Source organism: Lepidochelys kempii, chromosome 1, assembly GCF_965140285.1.
Source record: "Lepidochelys kempii isolate rLepKem1 chromosome 1, rLepKem1.hap1, whole genome shotgun sequence".
NCBI lineage: Eukaryota > Metazoa > Chordata > Testudines > Cheloniidae > Lepidochelys > Lepidochelys kempii.
Window position 1 is genome coordinate 52,922,612 of NC_136380.1, and position 10,458 is coordinate 52,933,069.

At 45.5% G+C, this 10,458-nt stretch overlaps 1 protein-coding gene across 1 annotated transcript in view; it reads right to left on the reverse strand.

Moving 5' to 3' along the window:
- The window catches only part of SMAD9 (SMAD family member 9), a 68,829-nt gene extending 59,405 nt beyond the window's left edge, over window positions 1–9,424 (reverse strand). The window contains exon 1 of the mRNA XM_073342126.1: window positions 9,244–9,424. The gene's annotated coding sequence lies outside the window, so the exon portion shown is untranslated. The remainder of the gene's footprint in view (window positions 1–9,243) is intronic.
- Window positions 9,425–10,458: the final 1,034 nt, after the last annotated feature.

Sequence of the window (10,458 nt, forward strand, 5' to 3'; positions counted from 1 at the left end):
GGAACCACCATGGTCCCGGACATCGTGGGGAAATCCCAAAACCTGGGCGAGTAGACCTGCTCAACAAAACCCAAGGACAGGCCCAGGTGCCCTGAAATCAGCCCATGTTTCACTTGTGGCCATTTCAGCCACCTCTGCCGGGAACGTCCAATGATGGGCTGTAACTTCTAACAGGGCTGTAACTTCCCTCAAGTCCATAAACAACCCTCCGACAAGTGGACGATCCTGATGGAGGTTAGCAGGGTGCAGGTCTCCACACTCAGACTTGAGGTCTGGGCAGACCCTCATCTGCCAAGACCTCATTAGGACCCCCAGGCCCACGAGAAGGGATCATCTGCCTCCAGTGCATTCATGGGGATGTGAAGCCCTAGCCCACTGCTCGAGTCACCAGGATGGTAAACAGTGAAACTAGGACCATGACAGGCTGTGGCCTTGAAGCTGGCATATCCAGTCATCCTCGGCTGCGACTGGGGGTGATTCATGGAGGTCCCATGTACTGCAAATCCCAAATCCAATCATCCACAGTTGGCGTTTGAGGGAGACCTCCTTGAAGGGATGAGGGAGATGCCCAGTGACCCAACCCGAGTGTCCGGGAATGTCAAGATAGCGAGCTCGACACTGCTGACAAGGGGAAAAACCCTGTGCAACCCTGTGATGAAGAGTTGCCCAATTTGGGACAGGTTTCAGCCAAGATCAACAGGAAAACCCTCATGCTTAGTTGAGCATATGAGCAGTTAGCACAGATTCATAGATATTAAGGTCAGAAGGGACCATTATGATCATCTAGTCTGACCTCCTGCACAATGCAGCCCACAGAATCTCACCCACCCACTCCTGCGATAAACCTCTCACCGATGTCTGAGCTACTGAAGTCCTCAAATCATGGTTTAAAGACTTCAAGGAGCAGTGAATCCCCCAGCAAGTGACCTGTGCCCCATGCTGCAGAGGCAGGCGAAAAACCTCCAGGGCCTCTTCCAATCTGACCTGGAGGAAAATTCCTTCCCGACCCCAAATATGGCGATCAGCTGAACCCTGAGCAGATGGGCAAGATTCACCAGCCAGACACCCAGGAAAGAATTCTCTGTAGTAACTCAGATTCCACCCCATCTAACATCCCATCACAGGCTATTGGGCCTATTTACCATGAATATTTAAAGATTAATTAATTGCTAAAATCCTATTATCCCATCATACCATCTCCTCAATAAACTTATCGAGTCTAATCTTAAAGCCAAATAGGAAAATCACGGAACCCTGCCGGGCAGCACTCCAATTCGAGTTAACAGGCGATGCCTATACCACATTGACCGCAACCCCCAGATGCAAGAAACCGGAATCAGCTGGTAGTGCCCCAGTGCCACCAACAAGCCATTCTGCAACTTGACCATGACGTCCACACCACGCAATGCTTAGCCACGAGTAGGGCACTACCAAATTCATGGCTGTGAAAAACGCATCACAGACCGTGAAATCTGGTCTTTTGTGTACTTTTACCTATACTATAGGGTGAAAGTATACAAAAGTACACAGTGTTTCTCAAACTGGGGATCCTAACCCAAAAGGGACTGCAAAGCTATTGTAGGGGGGTTGCAGTATTGTCACCCTTAACTCTGCACTGCCTTCAGAGCTGGGCATCCTGACAGCTGCTCTCCGGGCACCCAGCTCTGAAGGCAGTGCAGAAGCAAGGGTGACAATACTGCGACACCCTCTTGGGCCGGGACCTGTAGTTTGAGAAATGCTCACTTAAGGGCTATATTTTGCTGTTTTTAAATATATATTCATCCTTTGTTAAAACACAATGAAAATTAAGATTTAAATATTTGAAACCACTACATTCAAGATTTTTAGAATTCTAGGACCGTGAAATTTACAAGAACAGACCACGAATTTGGTAGGGCTGTAGGTATGCTGCCAAAGTTTCCCCCAAAAGTCCTCCAACATTGGGACCAATTCATCCCACCCCTACTCTGGCCATCTGGAAGGTCCCACAATCATCAATGCAGGTCCATTTTGAACGGTTGTATGCCTGGCAGCCACAAATGTGGGAGAGCTGGGAACAGGAACTGTCCCCAGAACAGGGCCTCCTGCAACGTCTTGCAGCCACAAGAGCAGCTGGTGAAAGTAGTGGGTCTTAGCAAGAGAAATATCTCCCCAGCACGCAGAAGGCTCAAGAGCAGACCTACAACAAGGGAGCCCGGGAGAGAACCTTCCAGCCCGGTGAGAGGGTTGTCCTCCTGCTCCCCTCAGATGAATCAAAACTGCTAACCTCACAGGGCCCTTGCCACCAGGCTATCTGCCGGCTGGGGCTGGTCACCTATGAGATCTGGCAACCAGACAAGAAAGAGAAACAGTAAGTCTACGATATAAATCTTCTAAAGCCATGGCAGAATCGAGAGGGGCTGCTAGATTGCCCCGTATGTCCCAAAGTCAGACTTCGGACCCCTCGCCCCCATCCTGACTGACACCGGAGAGCCACAGATTGGGGACAACCTGACCCAAGAACAACAAAGGCAGGTCAGGAGTCTACTAAAGGTGTTCATAGCCTGACCAGGATAGACCACCTTCACGCAGCATACGATACTGATGATGGCAGGGATGATCATCCAAGAGACCACTCGGCCCCTGCTACAAGGAACACGGAGATAGTGGAAAAGGAGGTACAAGCAACGTTGGACCTGGGGGCACTTGAAAGGTCCCAAAGCAAATGGTGCAGCCCCATCGTCCTCATCCCAAAACCTGACAGGACTCTTAGGTTTTGTATAGATTTTAGGAAGGTAAATGCCATATCCAAGTTTGAGTAAGTCAGCCGAACAGCAGTTCAGATCTCCAGCAGGAGGGTTTAGTGAACCCCCATGAGCTGGTAGTCCTGGTCGGTGGGAACAACAATAGTCTATGGGCCTGGTTCTCTGGGCAGCGCTAAGCACTTAAACAGTCTACGGCCCTCAGCCTCCTGACTGGGGCAAACAGCAAGTCTATGACTTCAGCCTTCTGGCTTAAAGGTTAGTGCACATCCAGCCCCTCATACGGAGCCAGGGTCAGGGGAACCCAGGCCTACCCTATTCCACCAGGTCCCAGCTTAGTGTACATATAAGTAGCACAATTACTCAGAATCATCTCCCTTTGATTGTACTGGCCTTCTGGGTATTAAAGTATTAACTTCTTAGGGAAACTGGTGTCCATGTCTATACATAATGAGCCACGCTTGGCTTCAGCAAGGTCTGATCTATAAGAAAACTTACATTGGCACAGCTATGTCTCTCAGATGTGTGAAAAATCCATGCCTCTGTGAGAGATAGCTATGCCAATTTAACCCTCCTGTAAACAGCACGAAGTTGATGGAAAGACTCTCCCATTGACTTAGCTACTGCCTCTCGGGGAGGTGAATTAACTACAGTGACAGGAGAACCTCTCCCATTGGCATAGGTAGTGTCTACACTGAAGTGCTACCGCATCTCAGCTGCACCACTGTAACACTTCAAAGTAGACACTACCAACGCCAACAGAAGGAGTTCGCTGGTTGCTGTAGTTAATCCTCCTCCTCCAGCAGCAGTAGCTTGGTGGATGGAAAAATTCTTCCATTGTCCTAGCGTTGTCTACCTGGGGACTTAGGCCAGCTTAACGACCCGGCTGACATAGTTAAACCGATCTAGTTTTCTAGTGTAGACCGGGCCTTTGGGGCATAGCTGGGGCTTAATTCTCCAGCTGAACCTCACATGTTGATTTCAATCAATGATCTAGACCTTTACCAGAATAAAGAACAAGGGCCCGATCATGCAGTCCTTGCTCAGGTAAAACTTCCATTTGAAGCCAATAAGGAGTTTTGTTTGATTAAGGACTGTTGGAAGGGGCTTCCCGAGACAATGAAAGAGGAGGCTTAACCAATTATTGCTATTATTTATTAGTGTTTAGACTCCCTAAATGATAGCAGGACCCCTTGGTGAATGGCACTAATAGATACACAATAAGACAAAGTCTCTTCCCTGAAGAGTTTACAACCTAAATAAACAAGACAAAGACTAGGAGAAAGGAAATATTATCCCCATTTTACAGGCAGGAAGAGTCCCAAATTCCTTGCATACCAGGCATTCCCATCTAAGTTGTAGCAATGTCCAACATTGTTCCTAAAAATGAAACAGTTGGAAAAATTAGAAAAATAGAGTTAATGATTTTTAAAATAAATGCTGGCCCTTCTCAAATGAAGTGCACATCCAAATGCCATAATGACAAACACTTACAGGAAGAAGGGTACTGCAAAAGTATTTCAGTGTCAGGGCTGAGCTAGAATGTATTTCCATAGTAATCAGATCCTGTAATCCTTCTGATCAATTACTGGGATTCCTGGAGATTTTCCCACACAACCATTTTAGGAAAAGGAATAGCTCAGAATTAGATGTTCAACCTATTGTAATGGAGATATACGTAAAGAGCTGTTACCTAACCTGTACTTAATGCGGACTTTTCATTTGTAGGATATTTTATGTGGAAAATTTAGTATCTCAGGTCCCTAGAACACAATGTACCATTTGATCTATACTGTGCCATACAAACAAAGGTACTAGATGAAGCAAATATTAGATCTTCATAGGTGTAAAATTTTCCAGCTTATTACAAAAGAGATTTTGGGCCCAATTCGGTGAGGTTCTACTAGGTGCTGAGAGCCTTCAATTTTCCCTGAAATCAGGGGAAACCAAAGGTGTTTGGAAATCCTTCAGCATCTGACTATTAATGTTATGTTAACACTGTTGTGATGTGTTTTACAAAGACATAGCTTGGTGTAGTTGAATGCAAAACAAATACAGATGAGGTTTCAAAATAAAAATTCCAGAAGAGAGAACTTTCAGAATTGATTCCAATCCGATTGACAGCAGGTACAAATAAAGTAGCTGTAATTCCATCATGCTCCATTTTCTCCTAAGCACAAAAAGTATAAAATGGGTATAAGGGGACACAGAATTTTTTCTTCTTTATATGGGATTTGAGTATTTCACTATAACATGGCTAAGGACCAACAGAGCTGGGTACCCATCCATCCAGGTATATATACAGTTCCCATCCGTGGCACAACTGCACTTGCTTATGACTTCAACTGGAGTTGTGGGGTGCTCACTCCCTCTAAAAATCAGGGTGTTTTTATGAGAGACAATGTGTGGCATTAGGTGCTTAAATTTAAGCACCTGAAGTGTGGAAGTGTTGGCCAATGTCTTATTTTCTATTTCAGGCAGCTTTACACCATTTTAAGGATTTCACACTTAAGTAAAACAACCTAGAAAATTAAACGCAAAAAAAAAAACAAAAAAAACCACAGAATAAAGAACAAAACCAAAAAACATTTCAACTTTGTTGAATGTTGGTGACTGCCTAGCACAACCATTTGCAGTTAAGTATTATTTACACACTACAGTAAAGTTAGCAAACACTCCATTGCAGAAGTGTAAACCAAATCACGTAACAGCTGCATACCTCAAACTGCTTACAGAATAGAAGCATAACCAAGTACAGTGCAATAGAGAACAAACAACAGAGTACCAGCTAATGGTGATGGACCTACTCCTGCGGCCAGTGAAACCTGGGAAGGGGCGGGGGGAGAGAGGGGGGAAGGAGGCCTAACACTGAACAAACATCCTGATTTGTTTTTAAATGGACCACAGCTTTGGAGCTTATGAGAAACTCCCATATGAGATTTGAAAGTACGAAGCTTAAAATTTAATGTGAAAGAAAGAAGGAAAGCTGGTGTATACAGATTCCAGAGGGTGTATTTATATGGAGAAATGACTGAAGCATAGAGGAAAAGGAACAGGATTTTGGCAGTGGTGTTTCTGATGGGGAGCAGAGCTGGAGAGCTTGAGGCTGCAGTATCAAAGATGGAACGTTGCCACAGTGTGGACTAATGTTGTGGCAGCAGTGAAAGAAAGGGAGGGAGGAATTTGGAAAGTACAGTCAAGAAAAAAAAAGAGAGAAGATTTGGCTAAGGATGTGAGGAATCAGAGAGAAGCCAAAGTTGTCACCAAGAGTTCGGATGAGGGGAGGATAGTGAAGTTATTGACAATGACAGAGAAAGTGGGAAGAGATACAGAAATTGCATTCCTGCTCTAAGAACAGTGAGGATACACAAAAGTGTTCCTAATCAATGGGGGGGGGGGGGGAGTATAGGGTGAATTTTGCAACCCTAACCTTAAAGTCAACCACCAGAATGATGGGGATTAGCTCTGTGAAGAAGTATTGTATATGAAAGTAGGTTTGGAAAGAAAAAGCCATAGAAATTTTCTACATCTGTGCACCATCCCAAAAATATATCTGCCTGGAGGAGTTACATCTTTGCCTTATTTGCTGCAATCCTGATTCTGAACTAAAGAAACAGTCTATATCTTGTTTGTATAAGGTGTTGCAACAATTCTTGCAGAAACCTTTAATGGTCAAAGCCACATCTGTCTAAAGCCACATACATCTGCAACACAAATCTGGTATCTTATCTTAATTCTAATTCAAATTCATTTACTAGAATGGATTTTAGTAGTCTTGGTTCCAATCCTGTAACCCTTTGGCACACCTCTCTTGAGTAGAGGCTGCAAGATTTTCAGTTAACTAAAAATAAACAATAGATTTCCCACTGCATTCTCAGGAGCAGTCCCAGATTCTTTGTTATAAGCACCTTTTCATAAATATTAATCTTATTATTTGAACATGATGCAAAAAAAACTGCCAATGAAAATGAGTTAGGTTATTTTTTTTGAATGGCCATCTTATGAAACTGAATTCTGTTTCTGATTTTTTCTTATGTCAAATGCTCTCGGACAGTACTAAACCAGCATAAAGCTCTCATATTGTTACTTATTCATTATTTTGTGCTGCTAATGTACAAATAAACATCCATATTATTGTTTATACCAACCAGCAGCAGGAAATCAGACAGTAGGGAACAACCACCAATTGCAGGCATGGTTTTTTTGGTATTTTGTTTTTACTTAAAATATTTACCATGCTTTCCCCCCCCCCCCCACTAATTTCCAAAGAATATTCGGAGCAAATAGAATCTATAGAAATGCTCATTAGTAACATTACATTATATTATTTGCAATGGACAAATTACTCAAAAGCACATTTTCTTCTTCTTGGCCAGCTTTAGTCTATTAATTTCATTTAAAACAGAAGGCACAGTCCAGCTGATCCTGGAATTGCAGCTAGCCACTATTGTTAGTAATACTCTACTTAGTGCTCTGGTTAGAGGTCACTAATAATTAACAGCTATCAACCTCTGAATTAAACAAGGGGAAAATAAAACTTTATCAAGATGGATTAGGCTGGCCACTAGAATTACAACAGTTTAGTATTCAAGAGAGAGGATTGTGGGACACACTATCTCCCTGACTGATAACAGCAGATAGTTAAGATGAAGAAAGTTTGTAAAGAAAAGAAGAGGGGTGGGGGAATTAACTATCCAATGTTTTGTGACATCTTTTATTGTGTATCTAGTCTTATTCTAGGGGGTTAGCCCCAGTTATGTTCCCACTGAACTCAATGTGAGTGCTACCACTGATTTCCAATGGGAGCAGCATCCAGACCTTCGTGATATTTGATTCCTCTAAACATATTTCTATCCTCAACATATGTTTTGGGCATATATGTATGTGTCTCTTGGGTTTGGACAAATGTGTTAAAATAAGATACTTACCTACCTCAAAAGCACATTGTGAAAATGAGTGTTGTAAGGTACTGGGGATGTACGCCATTGTATTTTATTTCAGTTTACACATATACAGAAGTGTCTATCCCAGACTCTGGGTGCCTTTAATAATTTTACAACCTTAATTACCACAGTGAGTGGTAATAAAATACACTAGATCCATATTTTAGTCACTTTTGCAAAACTGCTGGTGTTTCTAAATGCCAGGAATAAAGTGAAGAAGAAAACATTTACCTTTCCCTCTCCTAGGAAAGCCAGACAGAGATGAGAATCTGAAACCACTGTAGAGCTCAGTAAATATATAGCTATATATTTCTTAACAAATTTCATTTACCAAAAACTTTGTTGATATATACTTATTTGAACTGGTATAACAAAGGAAACGTAAAAATTACTTCCCAGTTTTAAAAGGGAATAGGAAACAAACACAAACCAGCCAACAAATGTTAGCGCAGATCAGCAATAGCGCTGGTACCTATCAAATCTAAAAGAAGGGAGCTGTCTGGCTGAATAAAAGGATGAAGTTTGAGTGATGACAGTTGTCCAAGCCATCGCTGTGAGGATTCATTGCTCAAAGACGAATTTTACAGTACTTCCTTTAGATTACATCACAGAAGGTTAGAAAATAATGTGCTCCTAACTTCTATAAGCACGTTCCTACGTGCATCTCATTTATAAAGTAATGACTTTGTCTTATCTGCACTGTCCTTCCTGCACAACCCCAAACCTGAACACAGTCCAAGAACTTGTACCTTATTTCTTGCTTCTGCGAGTTTAAGAGAAAACTCATTCATTGAGAGGTTGATTATTTTTTGTCAAGAATTTATTTTTTCCTTATATCTATTTAGAATAAACATTTAACTATACATGTATTCTTCATTTTTATTCACATTAATGAGAATCCTTTAAAGCAAGTACAACTGGTAACAGTTCATATACATTTAGACTGAAAGTACAAATATCTGGAAGTCTCCCCACTATATTATATACCAATTTAGAAACTGAACCAACTATGAATTTCCTCCATTTGCAGCTGTCCAGGCTTGCTTTAAAAAAAATAAATCAGGCGACTTCCCATAGCTGAGAAGATTGTTTTGGAAATCCTGCTCACTGGTAGTAATTGCTTGTCCAAGAGACACTGATCTGGTTCAGATTGGTATGCTAGTTACCCAAATGTGCTAACAAAATCTGACAAATACTGATGTTTCATTGGCAGGTATTTCCAGTAGCAAGTTTTCTAGACTACAAAATGAAATATGAAGGGAAAAGTGTTTCAAAACGTGCCATGTGGGGTTTTTTTCCCGCTAAATTAGAAGGAAAGAAATCATAATAGCGGGAAGACGTGTCAGCGTTTAGCCATCCATAAAAGTGTTTTTCCTTGTGCTCCTCCTTTCGATCACAATACTGGCGTCAGTTTGTCTCCTGTATCTGTTTCCTCCCTCCCTCCCTCTTGCAAATATCTGGCATAGGAACCAGCCAGCAAAGCGGGGGGAATCAAGTATTTTAGCACAGGGAAACAATCCGCATAGCAGCCTGAAAACACTTGAGAAGCACATTCTTACCTCTGTTTTTAAATGCCGGCAAGGTAAGTACAATACAGAGCAATTACACGGAAGAGATCCACGCCACCACCCCATGGCAGAAGCCATTTCTTTCATTGCCTCCACTGGACTGTAATTATGGAGGTGCGTTTTCGTCTGGGTCAGCACGGGAAAGCGTGCCCCGAGTCCGTGCCCGGCCCGCTAGCGACGCCCGCGCAGAAGCGGCAGCCTCCACCCCAGGCGCCCGCGCCCCGCCGCTGCTCCGTCTCGGGACGGCCAGAGAGGCGGGGAGCGCGTTCCCGCTTGCGCGCGCGGACAAGGGGACCCTGAGAAAGGTCCGGTCCGGTCCCGTCGCCTCCCCCCAGCTCTCCGGCCACGCAAACGTGCCCGTCTCGGCACCTTCCGCCCAAGGTGCGGGGCGGGCACCTGCCGCAGGCTCCCGCCGAGCGAGAAGTTTGCAGAGCCGCGGGAGGCTGGCAGGCAGCAGCCTCCGCCACCCCTGGCCGGCCGAGGGGCTCCGCGGGGCAGCTCCACGCCTCGCGTGGGGAGGGGAAAGGAGGCTCTTACCTGCCGCCCGCGCGCCTCTCAGCCGCTCGCTGCCGCGGCGGGGACAGGGACGGGGCCGGGGCTGCGGCAGGGGCCGGCGGCGGCAGCAGCAGCAGCAGTCCCGGCAGGCGTCAGTCAGGCTGGAGCCGCCGAGCCCGAGCCTGCCTTAGTGCGCCGAGCTGGAGCGCGGCCAGGGAGCGCGTCTGCCTCGGTGCCGCCCCTGGGCGCTGCCCACGCCCACCCCAGCCGCGCGGGGGGTCAGAGCCGCGCCGAACCCCTGCGGGAGGGGGGCCCTGCTCCGCTCCGCCCCGCCCCGCTCCCGCCACCTGCAAGGCCGGCTCCTCGCGGGGGGGTGTTTGGTATTCAGTGAGGGGAGCCCAGCGTGCTAGGAGCTGTACGAACAGGCACCTCTGCCCCAGCCCCCAGCGTGCTAGGGTCTGTACGAACAGGCAAGTCTGCTCCAGACCCCAGCGTGCTAGGCGCTGTACAAACAGGCAAGTCTGCTCCAGACCCGAGCGTGCTAGGCGCTGTACAAACAGGCAAGTCTGCCCCAGCCCCCAGCGTGCTAGGCCTTGTACAAACCCTAAACAAAAAGGCTCCTGGGGCCCCCTTCACTGGTGTGTGTCACTCTCTTAGAGGGGCTAGGACTTAACTTGGGTGCTTGGAGAATCCAGGTGGCTAGTGTGCTTC